The sequence below is a fragment of the Morus notabilis genome, unplaced genomic scaffold (genome assembly GCF_000414095.1).
Source record: "Morus notabilis unplaced genomic scaffold, ASM41409v2 Scaffold42, whole genome shotgun sequence".
In the NCBI taxonomy this organism is placed as follows: domain Eukaryota; kingdom Viridiplantae; phylum Streptophyta; class Magnoliopsida; order Rosales; family Moraceae; genus Morus; species Morus notabilis.
The window spans coordinates 1,201,409-1,220,327 of record NW_010360565.1 but is presented as its reverse complement, the minus strand read 5'-3'; the positions used below and the strand labels follow the sequence as shown (position 1 = coordinate 1,220,327).

The following is an 18,919-nucleotide window of genomic DNA, read 5'->3' as shown; positions in this document are numbered from 1 at the left end:
AGAGGACCGAAGGCGAGCAATAGACTCGGAGTAAGGCGAGGAGTCTGAAGGCGAGTTAAGGAGGAGTCACCGCAAGTTAGGAGTTGGTGTAGATTCGAGGTTTCTTGTAAATCCAAGCTTTGTAACTGTTTTTGGTGATAGTGGAATCCTCTTTGTGCTGGTGTGATAAGCACACGTGGTTTCCCCGGAAGGGTTATTGATCACGTTAAAAAATCATATCACTGTGTTCATTTGATTATTCTGCATTTTACTTCACAATATTTTTAGTTTCTGTTTAAACATGATTGATTTAACTGTTCTGTGCATACAGTACACCATTATTATGTCTGTCTGGTCTAACACTTATTAAATTAGACATAAAAGGAGGAAGTTTAGTCACGTAGTCCTTTTCTTTTCTGTTTGTTTTTAACATTAGTTCTAATAGAAAGACCACATATCACATTGCCTCCTTTTTTCAGACTATTTTTAACAGAAATTTCAATAAAGGATGAAATCGGATTAATTTAAAATTTAGATGGCAAAATGGATTCTAAAATTTGCGGGCCAAACTGAAAATGGCATCAAAATTTAAGGGGTACCCTTAAGAGTAATTCAAATAAAAAGGGTCAGGCTTTGATACACGTTTAAGTTCAAATTCACACAGAGCTCCATTTTCTCATAGCACTTTGAGAATTGTTATCTTACACTTGTCTAATCCACGCTCACCAAATGAACAATCCCTTTTCCCATGACACTTTTTCATTTTCCTTTTGGTTTACATTCCTCTCTGTCATTTTTCTTTACTCTTTGAGCTTGTTCCAACCTACCGGTAACATAGCCAATGCAGCCTTAGGAAATAAAATTGACAGAGCTGCTCTGCTCAAAGTCAAGGAATCCATATCCAATGATCCACATGGAGTCCTGAGTTCTTGGAATGTGATACGTGGGCGGGCTTGACTCTAGAAGGAGGCAGAGTCCAAGAGAGGTTAGCCCACTAGATTGAGTCAGCGGCCCAACTGGAGGAGACTAGGGCCCAAATCCAGATCAAGGGCCTGCCAAAGGAGGGTGATCAGATCAGCAATGCAGAAGGAAAAGAGGAAGAGCTTCCAGAAACAAAAGGGAAGGAGGCACGTGAGATCAGGGTGCGTAAGAGGCCAAGCAAATTGGACGACTTCGTGATGGATGGAAGCCGTGGAGACCATTGCGAGATATCCGGGTTCCTACAGCAATTCCGTTCTTTGCATCCAGCAATAATTAGATAGTTTTTCTATTTTCTGGTTTTTTCTAAGAAATCTCGTTGCTTATATATAGATTTCCAATTGTAATGTTTTTCTTCAAGCAATCAGTAAAGTTAACTTTGTGGGAGTTTGGCACTGACTCGAAGAGTGCAATTACATTCTTATCATTGGTGCTTTCATCGAGTTCACCATGAGGAACGACGAGATTGTGGAGATCATGAAGGCTATGGAGGAAAACTTCAAACAACACTCGGACGGTCAGGTGGAGAAATTCACTTCCCTTCTTGAGAAACACATGGCTACCACTGAGATTCGGTTGTCCCAGATTGCCCAGAACCAATTCGATCCGCCGATTGGTATGACCGGTGCCGGAACTGCGATTCGGGTGGCCGGTGGAGTTCGAATTGAATCAGACGTTACTCCAACGGATCTCCATTCCATTTTGAAGACACTGCATGTAGATGTTCCCCGGTTTGATGGCTCCAACATGGACAACTGGCTTTACAAGATCAACAAGTTCTTCACCTTACATGGGGTTGATCCGGCGATGCGACTTGCTGTCGTCGCTTTTCACCTTGACGGTGAACCGTCCACGTGGTATCAATGGATGGAGAAAGGAGGCGCTCTCACGACCTGGGAGACCTTCCTTCACGAGCTGCATAAACGGTTCGACACTTCCATTTATGATGATCCATTGGGTCGCATCTCCAAGCTGGTGCAGAGAGGACCTGTCTCTCAATTTCGTGCTGAGTTTGAGGTCCTCATGACACGAATTACAGGTGTTTCTAAATCTATATTTCTGAATTTCTTTATTTGGGGATTGAAGCAGGAAATCCACCGGGAACTTTTGATTGCTCGTCCCGCATCCCTCGCCGACGCTATGGCTATGGCCCAGTTGTTTGAGGAGAGGATTGAGGACATAATCCACTGTCAAAAACGCGAGGGAACCCGCGTTTTCGTCGGCGGCCTTGGCCGTCCTGCTCCGTCTTTGACCTTCTCGGGGACTCAAATGATTACCTCAGTAGGCGGGAGCCCCCTTCAGTCCCAACGAGGTGGCACTACTTCTCAGTTTCCTCCCCGGATTCCTATTCGACGCCTCTCTCCATCCAAAATCCGGGAGAAGCGAGATAAGGGCCTGTGTTTCAGCTGCGACGAGAAATACCACATCAACCACCGGTGCAAGAATAGAGTACTCCTGATGTGTGGAGAGGAGGACGACCCACAGGAGAGTGAGCGTGAAACGGAGGTAAGTAATGGGGAAGATGAGGAAGAGGTCAACCTTAATACTCTATCTAACTCTTTGAACCCTCGAATATTTCGGATTATGGCTTCTCATGGGAAGGAGAAATTGGAGGTGTTGATCGACACCGGCAGCAACAACAATTTCGTACAGGAAGCGTTAGTGGAGAAATTAGGTCTCCAGTGGGAATCTTCGCGTCGGTTCAAGGTATACATGGGGAATGGGTAGTACTTAGTCTGTGACAAATAGTGTGTCGGGGTCACATTGGATATGCAGGGGCATCGTTTTGTTGTTGATTTGTTTGTTCTGCCAATATAGGGCTTGGATGTGGTCCTTGGAATGCAGTGGCTCCGCACTTTGGGACCTTGCTTACATGATCACAACGAACTCACCATGGAGTTTCGTTGGCAGGGCAAGCAGGTTAAGTTGGCCGGAAGTACAGCCGCACCAACTAGGCAAGTTACTTTTTCCCAGTTCAGCGCCATGATTCAGGGAGGGAGTGTTCAGGGGATCTACTCGCTGAATACCACGATTGACAAGGCTGGAGACCAGGCCTCGTCCGGGGTAGAGGAGATTGCCAAGCTCGAACTCGCATTACCTCAGGCAGCCCAGGGACTTATCCGGCGTTACAAGACATTTTTTGAGGAACCTAGACGGTTACCTCCTTTTTGCAGCATTGACCACCAGATTCACTTGCAACCGGACACTACCCCTGTCAACATTCAACCCTATCGATACCCTTATTTTTAGAAGGATGTCATAGAGAAATTGGTTAAGGAGATGCTTGAGTATGGCTTCATTCGTCATAGCACTAGTCTGTATTCATCACCCGTCCTTTTAGTCAAGAAGAAGGATGGCTCCTGGAGATTCTGCGTTGACTACCGAGTACTAAATTCGATTACCATCAAAGACCGTTTTCCCATTCCTACGGTCGACGAATTGCTCGATGAATTGGGAGGGGCTGTGATTTTTTTGAAGTTGGACCTGCGGTTCGGCTACCACCAAATCCGGATGGATAGCAGGGATGTTCACAAGACCGCCTTCCGAACTCATGATGGTCATTTTGAGTTCGTAGTGATGCCTTTTGGGCTCTCGAATGCGCCATCAACGTTTCAAGCAGCCATGAACCAGGTTTTTAACCCGTTTCTCCGCAAGTTTGTGATAGTTTTTTTTATGACATTCTTATTTACAGTAAGAGTTTTGAGGACCATGTGCAACATTTGGAGTTGGTCCTTCAATGTTTGCTGACTAACAGATTTTTTGCGAAAGGGAGCAAGTGTAAATTTTTTCAGGATTCCATTGATTACCTTGGTTATCTTGTCACTTCGGCTGGAGTCAAGGCTGATCCAACAAAAGTCGAAGCTATGACCTGTTGGCCTCAGCCCCGGAACCTTAAACAGTTGCGCGGCTTCTTAGGTCTGATCGGGTACTACCGGCGGTTCGTCCCTGGTTACGCCACTATTGCAGCCCCCTTAACCGAGTTGCTCAAGCGCAACAATTTCCACTGGACTGACACGACCACAATCGCTTTCGAGGGACTGAAACATGCTATGACAAGAACTCCCGTCCTGCAGCTACCAGATTTTTCCAAGCCTTTTGTGGTAGAAACTGATGCTTCGAATGTAGGCATCGGTGGAGTGCCACTGCAAAATGGGCACCCTTTGGCATTTTTCAGCAAGAAAATAGGGCCACAATTGATGGGAGCCTCTGCCTACCAGTGTGAACTCACGGCGGTAGTGGAAGCTGTGGCGAAGTGGCGGCAGTATCTCTTGGGGAGGCCTTTTATCATCCGAACAGACCACAAGAGTTTGAAGGAGCTCTTGACGCAGGTAATTCAGACCCCGGAGCAACAACACTGCCTAAGGAAGTTGTTAGGCTTCTATTTTTCGATCGAATATAAGGCCGGAGTCAACAATTCTGCAGCCGATGCTTTATCTCGTTGTGTAGACAGGACCGCAACAGAGGTTCGGGCAGCCTTGTCTTGTGGACGATATGCATTCTTAGATGAACTTCGTCAAGAAAACCGGGAGTGCCGCGATCTCCTACATATTCACCAACAACTAAAGGAGGGTACCTTGGGAAGCACGGATTTTTGTTGCCGAGATGGACTGCTTTACTACAAACATCGCATATACCTTAGCCAGGACTCTAGCCTTAAGCCGCAGCTATTACAGGAGTTTCATGCCACCCCAACAGGAGGTCATGCCGAGGTGGAACGGACCTACCTGCGCTTGGGGGCAAATTTTTATTGGACGGGTATGTGAAGAGACGTGCGAGAGTTTGTGAGCCATTGTGCCATTTGTCAAACGGTGAAATATTCCACCGCAGCCCCGCATGGCCTCCTTTAACCGTTAGAAATACTGGAGAGAGTTTGAGAAGATGTCGCTATGGACTTCATCGTGGGATTACCCAATTCCAGAGGACACACTACAATCTTAGTCGTGGTCGACCGATTGACTAAGTATGCACACTTTAGAGCTCTACCTTCCACCTACACTGCTTCAAAAGTGGCAGAGTTTTTCTGTGGTATGGTGATCAAGCTTCATGGAGTACCACGTACCATCGTCTCGGATAGAGACCCCATTTTTACCAGCCAATTCTGGAAGAAAATTTTTGAACTCATGGGAACGCGCCTGAGGATGAGCTCAGCCTATCATCCGGAAACAGACGGACAAAGCGAGGTTTTGAACCGCTACCTTGAGCAGTATATGCATGCCTGTGCTGCGGATAATGTAAAGTAGTGGAGTGCTTACTTAGGCTGGGCTGAATACCATTATAACACTAGCCATCCATCAGCTATTGGAATGACGCCCTTTGAGGCCGTATATGGACGCCCTCCCCCCACTATTCCGGCGTACATATGAGGAACGACTTCACTTCAAGCCGTTGATGAAAACCTCAGCAACCGCGATGCCATCTTACAACAATTGAAGCTAAACTTGAGTCAAGCTCAGAATTGTATGCAACAGGTTGCCAATAAGAGGCGCCGGGACATCCAATTCAACCTTGGTGATTTGGTTTTAGTTAAGCTCCAACCTTACTGGCAGACGACGGTGGCGAAGCGTTTGAACAACAAGCTCTGCAGGTGCTACTTTGGACCGTTTCCCATCGTGGGGCAGGCTGGACCTGTGGCTTACACACTCGGGTTACCTCATGACAGCAAAATTGATCCTACGTTTCACGTGTCTCTGCTGAAAGCGTTTAAGGGGGATCACTCTACCGCGTGTTTTCCTTTACCTGGCCTCAGCCATGCCAACAAGCCATTGATTTATCCAGTGGCTATCATAGCTGCTCGACTATTATATGACCACAAAAAAGTGATTAAACAGGTGTTAGTTCAATGGTCTCACTGCCCTTTGGAGGATGCCATGTGGGAAGAGTTGTCTGCATTTGGACGTTTATATGATATACCTGACCTTGAGGACAAGGTCATTTTCGAAGGCACAGGGAGTGATACGTGGGTAGGCTTGACTCTAGAAGGAGGCAGAGTCTAAGAGAGGTTAGCCCACTGGATTGAGTCAGCGGCCCAACTGGAGGAGACTAGGGCCCAAATCCAGATCAATGGCCTGCCAAAGGAGGGTGATCAGATCAGCAATGCAGAAGGAAAAGAGGAAGAGCTTCTAGAAACAAAAGGGAAGGAGGCGCGTGAGATCAGGGTGCGTAAGAGGCCAAGCAAATTGGACGACATCGTGATGGATGGAAGCCGTTGAGACCGATGCGAGATATCCGGGTTCCTACAGCAATTCTGTTCTTTGCATCTAGCAATAATTAGACAGTTTTTCTATTTTCTGGTTTTTTCTAAGAAATCTCGTTGCTTATATAGAGATTTCCAATTGTAATGTTTTTCTTCAAGCAATCAGTAAAGTTAACTTTGTGGGAGTTTGGCATTGACTCGAAGAGTGCGATTACATTCTTATCAGAATGACTCCATTCACTTCTGCAAGTGGCCGGGAATTGCATGCGGCAGTCGGCACCAACGGTTAACAGCCTTGAACTTAGAAGGCTATGACTTGCGGGGAACCATATCGCCTTACGTTGGAAACCTCTCGTTTCTTAGGTTCATCAACCTCAGAAGCAACATCTTCTTCGGAGAAATCCCGCAACAAGTAGGTCATTTGTTTCGTCTGCGACATCTCAATCTTAGTCACAACGCGTTTGAAGGTAAAATTCCAGTCAACTTGAGCTACTGTTTAGAACTTGAGGTATTAAATCTCGGAACAAACAGACTCACCAGATCAATTCCGCTGGAGATGATCAACTCTTTGGTGAAGCTTGTTTTCCTTAATCTTGAAAAGAACAATCTCACAGGAGGCATCTCACCTTCCTTGGGAAACATTTCATCACTCGCGGCATTTTCCGTGGCATACAACCATCTGGTGGGAAATATAACTGATGAGTTAGGAAAACTAAAAAGCTTGGAGTTTATTTTACTGGGGGTTAATAGCTTGTCTGGTACAATACCTCCCTCTCTATACAATATATCCTCAATAAGTACTTTCACATGTGCAGTTAATAATTTTCAGGGTACTCTTCCTCCCAACATAGGCCTCACACTCCCTAATCTCCAACACCTTGAAATTGCCTACAATGAATTCTCCGGAACAATTCCAGAATCATTGTCCAATGCTTCTTTGCTTCAAACAATTGATATATCTGCAAATAATTTTGTTGGGCAAGTTCCAGCAAGTCTAGGGGGTCTTCGAGAACTGAAGAAGCTTCTTTTGAGTAACAATAGTCTAGGAAATTATTTACCAAATAGCTGGGATTTTGTCGCATCTTTAACAAATTGCAGCAAGTTGGAAGTATTGTCCTTGAGTATGAACAATTTTGGAGGTGTTTTACCAAACTCTGTAGCCAATTTGTCAACCAGCCTCACTCGACTTTATCTTGGAGGCAATCTCATATCTGGATATATTCCTGCAACAATAGAAAATCTGGTGAACTTAATCATCTTGACTTGTGAATATAACCTCTTCTGTGGTGTCATTCCATCTTCTTTAGGGAAGCTACAACGTTTACAACTTCTACATTTTAATAATAACAAATTATCAGGAGAAATTCCCTCATCCCTAAGAAACCTCACTCAATTGTTTGAACTTGATCTGTTAGCTAATATGCTAGAAGGAACCATTCCTCCAAAGATTGGAGACTGCCAAAACTTGCATGTCCTTGACATTTCAAACAATGAATTGAGTGGAGAAATACCGAAAGAGGTTTTCGGTCTTTCCTCCTTATCCGTCTTACTCAACTTCTCACACAACTCATTGACTGGCAACCTACCTTTAGAAGTGGGAAAGCTAAGCAATATCCATGCACTTGACCTCTCAGAAAACAGCTTGACCGGTGAAATCCCAGAAACAATTGGTGATCTTCGGAGTCTAGAATTCCTTCACCTACAGGAGAATTTCTTTGAAGGAGCCTTGCCATCTACTTTGGCTTCTTTAAAAGGTGTTAGTTATTTGGATTTTTCACGAAATCACTTGTCAGGACAAATTCCTAAGGACATCGTTGAACTTCGTTTCTTGATGTACCTGAATCTTTCTTTCAACGATCTTGAGGGAGAAGTACCAAATCAAGGCGCCTTTCAGAATGCAAGTGCAGTATCACTACTTGGAGATTCTAAGCTTTGTGGTGGTGTACCGAAATTTCAACTTCCAAAATGCCCCAACAAAGAACGCAAACAGAAAAAGACTCGAATTCTCAAACTTACTACTGCAATTGTTTGTGCGGTGGCAGTTTTCCTTTCACTTTTGGGTTTTATTTTATTTTATTGGAAGAGAAAATCACCGAAGAACTCATCAGCTGAGCTTGCAAAAATAAATCTTTTTCGAAGGTTTCCTACAAGACGCTTTTTCAGGCTACAGATGGATTCAATCCAAGCATGTTGATTGGAGCAGGTAGCTTTGGCTCTGTATATAAAGGCATCCTTAATCAGGTAGAAGTAGTTGCCGTAAAACTCCTCAATCTTCCACAAAAAGGAGCTGACAAGAGTTTCATTGCTGAATGCAATTCCTTGAGAATATTAGGCATCGAAACCTTGTTAAGGTCTTAACATGTTGCTCTAGCATGGATTACAATGGCAATGAATTCAAGGCTTTAGTCTTTGAATATATGTCAAACGGAAGCCTAGAAAAGTGGTTGCAACTTGTGACTCATGGTGAAAACGAATCGAGGGGTTTAAACCTAGCTCAACAACTAAACATCGCAATCGATGTGGCTTCTGAAATATACTATCTTCATGAGGATTGTGATCCACCAATCATTCACTGTGACTTGAAGCCTAGCAATATTCTTCTTGACAATGAAATCACTGCCCATATAAGTGATTTTGGATTAGCAAGGTTGCTCAAAAATACCACTCGCTTCTCCAAGGGCCAGACTAGCACAATAGGAATAAAGGGGACCATTGGCTATGCTGCACCAGGTAACGACTCTGAAGTACTTGATTTTTACATTATTATTTTTTTCTAAGTTATCTGAATGGATATTAGTCTATAAAATTAAAAAATAAAGATAAAAAAAAGAAGAACAAAAAAAAAAAAAAAAAAAAAAAAAAAAAAAAAAAAAAAAAAAAAAAAAAACAGAGAAGAGAGAAGTTCTTATACCGGAACGTAGAAAGATAGATTGACTAATCGATGTATCCAACTAACTGAAAGGTATGGATTAAGCTTAATCCTTCAACACAATGTGAGTAGTGCACATGACTTTTTCTTAGAGACTGAGGTTGAGATATTCGAATATATAGGAGCATCTACTTTAGATGCATTACATGTTCACCTACTCTGTACCATGTACTTATTCCTGAGTGAAAATCTCTAGACAATAACTTTTAGCTCTTAAGTAATACTTTAACATGTCACACTAAAAACAACAGACCACTCATTACTGTTATGAATTGCAGAGTACGCAATGGGTGGCGAGCGATCAAAACAAGGGGATGTGTACAGCTATGGCATCTTGGTGTTAGAGATGTTCACTGGAAGGAGACCCACTGACGAACTGTTCAAAGACGATTTCAATCTCCATAACTTCGTTAAGAAGGCATTGCCTGGAAATCTTTCTCAAGTAGTGGACTCTACACTTCTCCAAAACAGAGTAGAAGAAGAAACAGTGTCGGATGGAAGAAGAGAAGAAAGAAACCGTAGAAAGAATGGCAGCATTGAGATTGTGACTGAAGCGGGAAACAATAACAACTTTGATATCAGCGTTCATCTGCAGAAGTGCTTGGTTTCAGTGTTGGAGATTGGAGTTGCATGCTCTGAAGAATCACCAAATGAAAGAATGAACATGGGAGATGTTACTAGAGAGCTACAACATATCAGGAGTGCTTATGTGGGTGTTGGGATCCACGGTCAGAGACAGAGAATAAACTGATATACTGTAATAGGTAATTGATACATAAACTCTATAATATGCATAAACAGGGACGTAGCTAGCAGAGGGCGTGAGCCCCCCACGTATCTTTTTTTTCTTTTTAAACCTATATATACATATTTCTATACATTGTATTTCATTAAATTACAAAGTAGCTCCCTTAAAAATTGAAAGATATTACTTTATCCCTACAAGTTAAATAAATATAACCTGTCTCATACTCTTACAAAAAGTCAAAAAAGCCCAAATACACTTTGTTAAATACTAGCTTGCCTCTTTGTGTAGCATGTTTTAACGAGGAAAATAACAATTTGTTTCCTTGTGTGGCATCTTTAAGTCCAAACGATTGATTCCTTACTTATGACAAGAAAAAGTTAATCTAATTCATTTAGTATTATCTGGGAGCATTTTTCTGCTATACAGCTCATGATACTTGATGACCAACTTGAAACTTATATTATCGATGTCCGTTTTAATGATAGGATTAAAATGTATTAGCAATCTTACATGAAAAATAGTTCAGATAGGAAAAAATAACTTATATTTATTAGTTTATCGACTTTTGTATTAGGATAAATTTTAACTCGTGGAATGGTATTTTTCGCTATGAATATTATGAAGAATCAACTATGCAATTGAATGATAGATTAATTGATGAATTATATTTTACTGGGGACGATTGTAGTACATCAATTTGTTGAGTTTGTTTAAAATTTTGTTGTTGTTATTAGTCAATCGTTGTTATAGTAATTAGGCCTCGGACAAAAATTCCTAACTTCGTCACTGTGCATAAACACTAGATCAGAATAGGTGAGTGTAACATATTTTGAGTAATGATATCATAATATATATATATATATAATATTTATATATATGATCTAATTATGTACTCCTCTTTATTATTCTCCTGTTTTTTGAACCGCAGGAGCTCGAAGCTTTTGAAAAGGGAAGTCATTCTCAATCAGATGTTGTCGATATTTTCTTGTTGTGTGCCTAATCTATTGAGCATCGACTCTGGCTTCCGTACTTGCACCAAAATGAAATAGATGGTTATTCTGTTTTTTTTTCTTTTTTTTTTTTTTTTTTGTCCCCCTTTCTCCACCGCTTTTAAGTAAGTCTTTCCAATAAATTGTGTTGCATAAACACAAGTATTCCATGTGTGATGTACTGACTTCCACTTTATAATCTGGTATTTATGCTTTCTTAATTACACGATTTACGGGTTGTAATTTTTATTTTTATTTTGGTGAATTAGCTTGAATTTAAACTACATGCATTCTTTTTTAATTTTTTTTGTGTGTAATGAATGCTATGTTAGTTTAAAAAACTTACTAGTGGTCACTTTTTTTTTTAATCTTTTTTGTTATTTTGAAATGACATTTTTGTTTTACTGGTTCTTCTTGTTGATTTTTTTTGTTTAATCGTTATCGTTTTCAAATGTTGTTGTCATATACATAAATTATTGTCGTTTTCAATGTGATTGTCGTTTTGAGATCTAAGTGTTGTGACAGACTTTTCCCGTTTTCTAGAGGTCGTCATTTCTCTAATTTAATGTCATTTTTAAGCTTCTGGTCGTTCTCCAGATTGCTGTCATTTTAAAATTCATTTGCCGTTCCTAAACATGAGTTTCCTTGTCGTAAGTTTTGTCCTTTTCACTTATTCTAGATTTTATTTTTCAAAATTGTTCTAGGTTTCCTCTGTTATTATTGTTTTTTAAGGGAAGATTGTTATGTTATTTTATATAACCACCAAAAAAAAAAAAAAAAAAAACCCACCAAACTCCTCCTCAAAAGGAACTCCTCCATTTCTGCCTCAAGCTACTACCCAATGAAATTTGGCAACTTAAATAACCATTTTCAGATAATTGCATAAAAGTTTCATGCAAAGAAATTTCATTTTATTTCATATTTGTTTCCCAAAGGGTAACGTAAAGCTTGTTCCAGTTGCCTACGTTTTAAATTTTAATCACATAAGGCCATTTGGTCATGAAACCAAAACTTGGCAAGTTAATAATAATACTACGAAAAGGAAGTTTGAGGTAGAAATTCAGGACAAGTTCAAATTTTCTTATTGTACTAATGAAAAGGTTGTAGTATGTACTTTTATTTGTTGAATAACATCAAGTTAGCGAGCTTATAAAAAAAAAAAAGAAAAAGGAAAAGAAAAACATCGGACTAGTAATTGAATCATTTGGAGGACAAACAATATTGGCTGTAAAAGAGCAATTACTTAGTAGCCCACTTTTGTAAGTGGAAGACAAAGAAGTACCGAGTGCGTTTGGTAATGTGTAGTTAGTGAGAAACTTATGTGTTTAGTTTAGTCAAAATCTATTCTCATGATCACTCTTGCCAATTCAAAAATGCATTATAATGTGTCCGCCAATGTAATAACTTCAGAAAACACTCGACCTTTAAAAGAGTGGAGAAGAAAATTAAGAGCATAATATAGTTAGCTATCTCGTTAATTTACCGCCTAAGTCCTAAAAAATGGCCCTTCACACTTACTACTACATTTTCTTTTTGGTTTCTGTTCCTCCACTTGATTCTTCTCTATTTTCGCAGCTCATTGCAACTGCAACCTACCAGTTGCAGTTTTGGCAATGACACATTAAGAACTGCCAGTGGTCGACCGTTGGGGCGACGAGCAGATATGGAAGTTGCCCGAACCATTTTGCTGATTTGCTTCAAATTTGAATTTTAATTCATTTTAGTAATTTCCTTATTTTTAGTTGCTCTTTTGATTTTGTTGTTTCCAAATTTCAAATTTAGAATTAGTTTTCGTTTCTATTCATCAATAGAACAAAAAAGTCATTTGCGGCGATTCAATGTCATTGCAAATAGGTGATTTGTCATCACAAATACTACATTTTTGACGACATGTCGTCACAAATTAATCGCCGCAAAAAATTAGACGCAAATGATATATTTGCGACGATAAAGTTTTGAGATGTCGTCGCAAGTATATTAGCGACGACAGTCGTCGCGAATAAGTCGTCATGAATGTTCCGTCAAATATGTCCTTGATGATGACGTGTCAAACCGCATTTGCGACAACATAGTGTCGTCGCAAAAATGTTTAAAACCTTTTGTGACTAAGCCGTCGTCGCTAGTAATGTGAACTATTGGCGACGACACCTTAAATATGTCGTCGCAAATAGTATTTACTTTTTTCCGCACTTGCTTAATAATATTAATTAATAAAGATATAAATTTGAAGAAAATTTATAATAAAATAGAATAATATAATTGATATAAAATAGTCAACACAATAATAAAATAAGTCTTAAAAAGTAAATTAATCAAAAAAATACTAAAAAGTATTGATAATAAGAAAAATAAAAACATATATTTTAATATCCTAAATTAGCAGAATCGTCGTCCTCATCCTCGTCTTCTTTGTTTCGCTAAGGCGGCGAAGGAACCAACGGTTGGGGGCGGTTAATTGGCAAGAAGTTGATGTTGGGATTCATCGATCACATAACTTTCATCATGATCTGCTGGTTGTCGAACATGTTGCGTGTAATGTCCAGAAAAATCTAATAATTAGTAAGTATAATTAATTAAGGATTTTCTATAATTATGTTGATAGATTCATAAGAAAATAAAAGTACAGAGCTTATAATGTTAAGTTTTGACGTTAGTTACGAGAAATGGTTATGAGAGAGAGAATGCAAAATACAAAAAAGTCAAATTCTGACCATTGAGCTCAGAAATAGTTTTAAAATGCGAAACAGTCCAATTTAGTATACAATTAAGAGTAGAAAACCATAATGAATTATTCAGAAATTAATATTAGACTGTAAGTAAATAATAATAAAAAAACTCGTCAAAAAATTAAATTTTCTGTCAAGTAAATAATCTCTAACTAGAATAAATTATATTTATTTAGAGGAAATTTTTAAAGATAAGTTCTAAAATTTTCACTCTTCTCTCTCCTTTCACGCGTTTATCTCTCTGCTCTCTCACAAAACCGTCAATGGCCAAATACTCAATTTGAGATTTGGACCTCCATTTTTGACACAGTTGGTGTCAATGGAAAGCTCTCGACGAGCTGAGCATTTTGACAGGTCGCACGACCCCAAACTCCGCCGGAATAAGTCGCAATCGCCGGCCGAAATTTTGAAAACAACCGAAACTTTTGATCGCGATATTTCCTCCATCCGACCTCCGATTGAGGTGATTTCAGTCCCTATGGACTCAGTGCAGTGAGAGGAACAAAACCCACCCATTTTCATAGCTCAATTGTCGCCGGAACACTGCCGTCAATGGTGACCAGAATCGCCGTGCCACCACCATCATTTTTCTCCCTCCGGAACGTAGTGGGTGTCACCACCCCTACCATTAGATTCAGAGTTAATAGACGAGTCGATCTCGACTAGTTTCAGCCATCACCGTCACCGTTTGGCCGGAAAATGAAACTCGCCGCCGCCGTCGTGATGGTGTAGGTTGGTTCCGACGATCTAACCGTTGGATCGTCGTGAGTTTGGTGTCAAAACACTCATAAGATCATGGGTAAGAAAACCCCTCAACCAATTTTAAGATTTCATGATCGAAAATGTGAGATTTGAGTCGCTAGATTTAACCGACGTTGTCGGTCCCGATATGTACTGTTACAGGCCGAATTGTCTTAAATTGACCGCACCAATGGACTCAGAAGGGTCGATTTAGGGGGGTAGGACCCAAGTCTGCCGCGGCAGCCGTACATCGCCGTCACCACAGTCATATTCCGGTGAGGTGTCGTTTCTCAGGCTATCGACCTCTGTTCGATAATCCGAGACCATATCCCGACTCATTTCAACATATTGAACGTAATAGTGACCTCCGTTTGGCAAAACCAACTCTGATAAGAATGGTCTGGTACTGGTTGCACGCGGATCGAGGTGATTTGGACTGAACAAGTGGTGATCAGAATTGAGTGTTTTACGCTTCGATGTTCCTCAAGGATCATTCATAGTGCTTGCAGTTTTTCTCATAATTAGTTTTGAGCAATACGCAGGAGGACTCGACAAGCGAGATACTATCAGAATCGGTTAGCTCGAAATCCAGACAAGTACAAACCTTGCTTACAGATTAATTAAGGTAGTATAAGGCGTATGATTTTCACAAATTACGTTAATTATGAGATTCACGAATTATGTTTATGTTTATGTTAAACATCGTATATAGTTTTCCAATAGAACTTAACGGTTTTTAAATAAGCGTGTAAGCGAAAATCGTAAAAATTGATACGCTAGACCCTTAATTTTACGACGTTAAATACGGACCTCACACTATTATGAGCCCGTTAAGTGCGGTAAAGTAAAGTTTATTAAAAGTGTATTATGGATGATAATTTAATTAATTATTAAACTAATTAATTAAATTATCTAAGACTTAGAATATGGTTAAGGAAGTTAATTAATTTGGTGAAGGAAGTTAATTAATTACTAAAATTAATTAACTAAATTATGTAGACTTAGTATATGAATAAGAGGGTTAATTAATTACCAAAATTAGTTAACTAAATTATTAGACTTATTATATGGATAAGATAATTAATGAATTATCAATTTAGCACAAATTTGTAATGGCAATTAAGGAAGACAAAATTATGAGGATTTAATTAATTCTTATAATAGAAATTATAAATTTTTACGATTCTTAATAAAAAGGATAAATACGTTCTAGGGAAGGGTTTAATTCCTTTATGACTATGCTAAATAAAAATAGCGTACTAAAAGTTAATCTCACCATCTAAATGGGCATTCCTTTATAGAACTTAGCAGTAGAGGATAGAAGGTCTGAGTGAGTAGAAATTCTGCTTTAATTGGAAATCAGGTAAGTAGGAATCTCATCTACAGTATATATAGATTTTTAAAATAAACAGTACACATGAATTATATGTGTTTGAGTACATTTAATGTTATTTATGCTATGTTATGTCATACTGCATACACTTAAGCAATGCACATGAATTATATGTGTTTGAGTACATTCCATGTTATAGTATGCGATGTCATGTCATACTGCATACACCCTAATAAGTCTAGAGGAACTTATAAGAATAATCTCAGTTGAGCATCGTACCAGCCTCTGAGAGGGAGGTAACTCAGGCTCCGCAAGGGAGAAGAAAAAAAAATATAATAAAGTCCTCTGAGAGGGAGGCATTCAGTTCAGTTATAATCACAATGTCATTGGGGACCTTACAAACCCTCACGTTCCAATGATTGCGCGCAAGTGGTACAAGCACTTGGGCCCATAAGTAAGATAAGATTAGATAATAAGAATTTAATAAGACATGATCATAATTAAGCATAATTGGCTCATGTATATTTATTCATGTGAACTTACAGTTATTTTGCGAGAGATTGTTCCTACTTGCTGAGCGAAAGCTCATCATATAATATTTATACTATAGGTAAGTAACCTACACATAATACTTGATGGACTGACGGTGAATGGACAAACGATGTACAGATCGGGGAATGGATACCGCTTGCAATTATTTTTACAATCAGTTTTACGATACAAATAGTTTTGCTAATTATGATTCTGAAACTATATGTTAAATGGTTTTATGGATTATGACTATAAGCAAGCAAGTCTTAAGAATTCAGTATATACGTATAGTTATATCTAGATGCTTTGAAAAAAAAACATATATGTTAAGGTATGGATATTTTAATCAAGAAAATAATTCGAAACTTATGTCTACTATAAGACTAAAAAAAAAGTTCTGCAAATTTTAAGAAGTTCCAGTAGGTACAAGTTAAATTCAGCTACAGTGACGGCCACCTAGGAGGGTCGTCACATTGTGTTGCTCGATGTAGAGGTTGCTCAACCAGTTTTGGACATGCTGGGGCAAATTAACCGAAGACGAGTCGTCCGATTGTGAAGCAGATGATGAGGTAGAAGCGCTTGAACGATTTCTCCGTGACAGTGTCGGTCCCACTCCCCTAGTGTGTCCTCTGCGCTTTCTTAAGACTTGGGGATATAATCCCCTCCTCATTCACCATCGTGGATAAACCTTCCCCAGCAGACTGTGCCATCTGTGTGGTTCTTTCTACCTCCATCTGAGCCTGCAAAGGTAAATGAAATAAAAATAGTATAATATGTTATGTTAAATATGAAAAAAGAAATGAGTTTAAAATTTACTTACAAATGCCTGTTCCGTGTCCGGATTGATAAAATTCTGCCCATGATGGTGCATGTCACCCTAATTGTCAATTAATGATCGTAGCTCCTGGGTCTCGGGATTTGCCTAATCAAGTTGAATGTGTTAGAATAATTATTAAGCCAAAGTAATAAAAACTTAACAAGTATGCAAATTAGTATTACCTTATTGAAATGATGCTGGGAGTATGGCTTTCTACCACGGAAGCTAGACCACTTCTGACTGCCACAGTTTTGTTGATTTGTAGCAGATTTTTCTAGCAATGATCATAGATGAATTAGTAACATACTTAATAATTAAATAAACCAATTAATCAAAAGTAAGAAGATATAATGAAATTGAACATGAAAAGTAGGGGATGTAAAACGATCACAGTAAGGTCCCCATTGCTTTTTGCTCCTCAAGTTTTTAGGAGGATTTTGCCTGACAAAATCCTCATTTTTTGCCCCTCCCATCTTCTGGAAGTGTCTGTGCAAGGTAGTCTTCCAGTCCTTGTAACATTTACTAGCTTCACGGTCGACTACATCTCTAGTGATGCCGTTGTCGCGGTCGTAGTCGAGGTTAAACCAATTCTGGAATACATTAAAAAATCAACAAATGAATCTTATTTATTGTATCCACAATTAAAATGTTTAGAATATATTTTGTTTCAAATAGATACCAGCATGCGATTTTGAATCCTCCTTTTGTGCTCCTCAGGCATGTCCTTCCAGGCGTTGTAGTGTGAGTCACATATATCTCTTGTGTTCAAGCCGACAACACTGTCAAAATATTTGGCATTTTCACCAATCGCCTTCCACGAACCTGTCTCGTCAAACAAGACAAAAAGCTTCCCATCTTTGTATACTTTCTCCACTATATCTCGACCTATAGCTACTCTTCGACCAGACCGACGTCGAGATGTCGGCTCCGAAACTATACGAAAATAAAAATAACGAAATTTGATTATAGAGAGTTCGACAAGTAACAAGTTTTAGGAGTATGTGTTATAGCATATAATACCTAATTGACAATGTGCTGGGAGTCTCGTCAGATCAGGTGGAGGCTGTGATCCTCCTGCAGAGCCGGCGCATGTAGTTACTGGGCCAGACATCGAGACGCTGTGTCGTAAAAAAAAATTATTTGTTACTTTATTTGGTACACAATTTCTTAAAAATTTTATATAAAATTCATAAAGTCGAGGTAACTACTTTGGTTCTATTCGTCGTCACTACGAATGTCTACAACATCATCAGCACTTTCTACGTCGCCATCATCTTCAGAATCGACGGGTTCATCTTCGATATAGTCAAACACAGTTTCACCATCACCATCGTCAATAAAGTCATCTTCATCTTCAGCAGGCGACTTAGCCCGCAAGTGTGACGACCCTCCTATGAGGCCGCCACTGTAACTTAAACTTTAACTTGTACTTACTGGGGTTTCTTAAAATTTGCGGAACATTTTTTTTTAATATAAGAAAGAATACTTTCATAATTTGTAACAATAATTTCAAATAAGTGAATCACTAAATTTCTTAAAGCTTTTCTTAATTTCAGTTAAGATAAAACGTTCTAAAAATATCTTTCAAACAGAGCAGCATTTGAACTCCTATTTCAAATACTCTTTAAAAGCCTTTCTAAAACTAGCCAATTCAATCAGGCCATTTAATTTTGACTTTAAAACGGATTTCGTGAGAAATCTTAAATTCAAGTACATCTTAAAGCCCTTTTAAAATCAATCGTTTAAATCGTCATGTTTAAAATTTGTTTATTTGTTGCATGCTCTGTTGCAACGTTCTAAAACTTAAATACTCAAAACGAGGGTTGTTAGCTACAACCTCGGTTTCCTTAACATACATATGTACCTATACTTTTTAAACATACATGCTTGAAACCTTTAAATCATATATACATATACATGATTTTTCTTAAACTTACTGCGGAAGATAACTGCG

The 18,919-nt window shown here is 39.2% G+C and overlaps 1 pseudogene; it reads left to right on the top strand.

The window, feature by feature from the left end:
* Positions 1–4,844: 4,844 nt before the first annotated feature.
* On the top strand, positions 4,845–10,829 carry LOC112091343 (annotated as a pseudogene).
* The last annotated feature ends 8,090 nt before the right edge of the window (positions 10,830–18,919 follow it).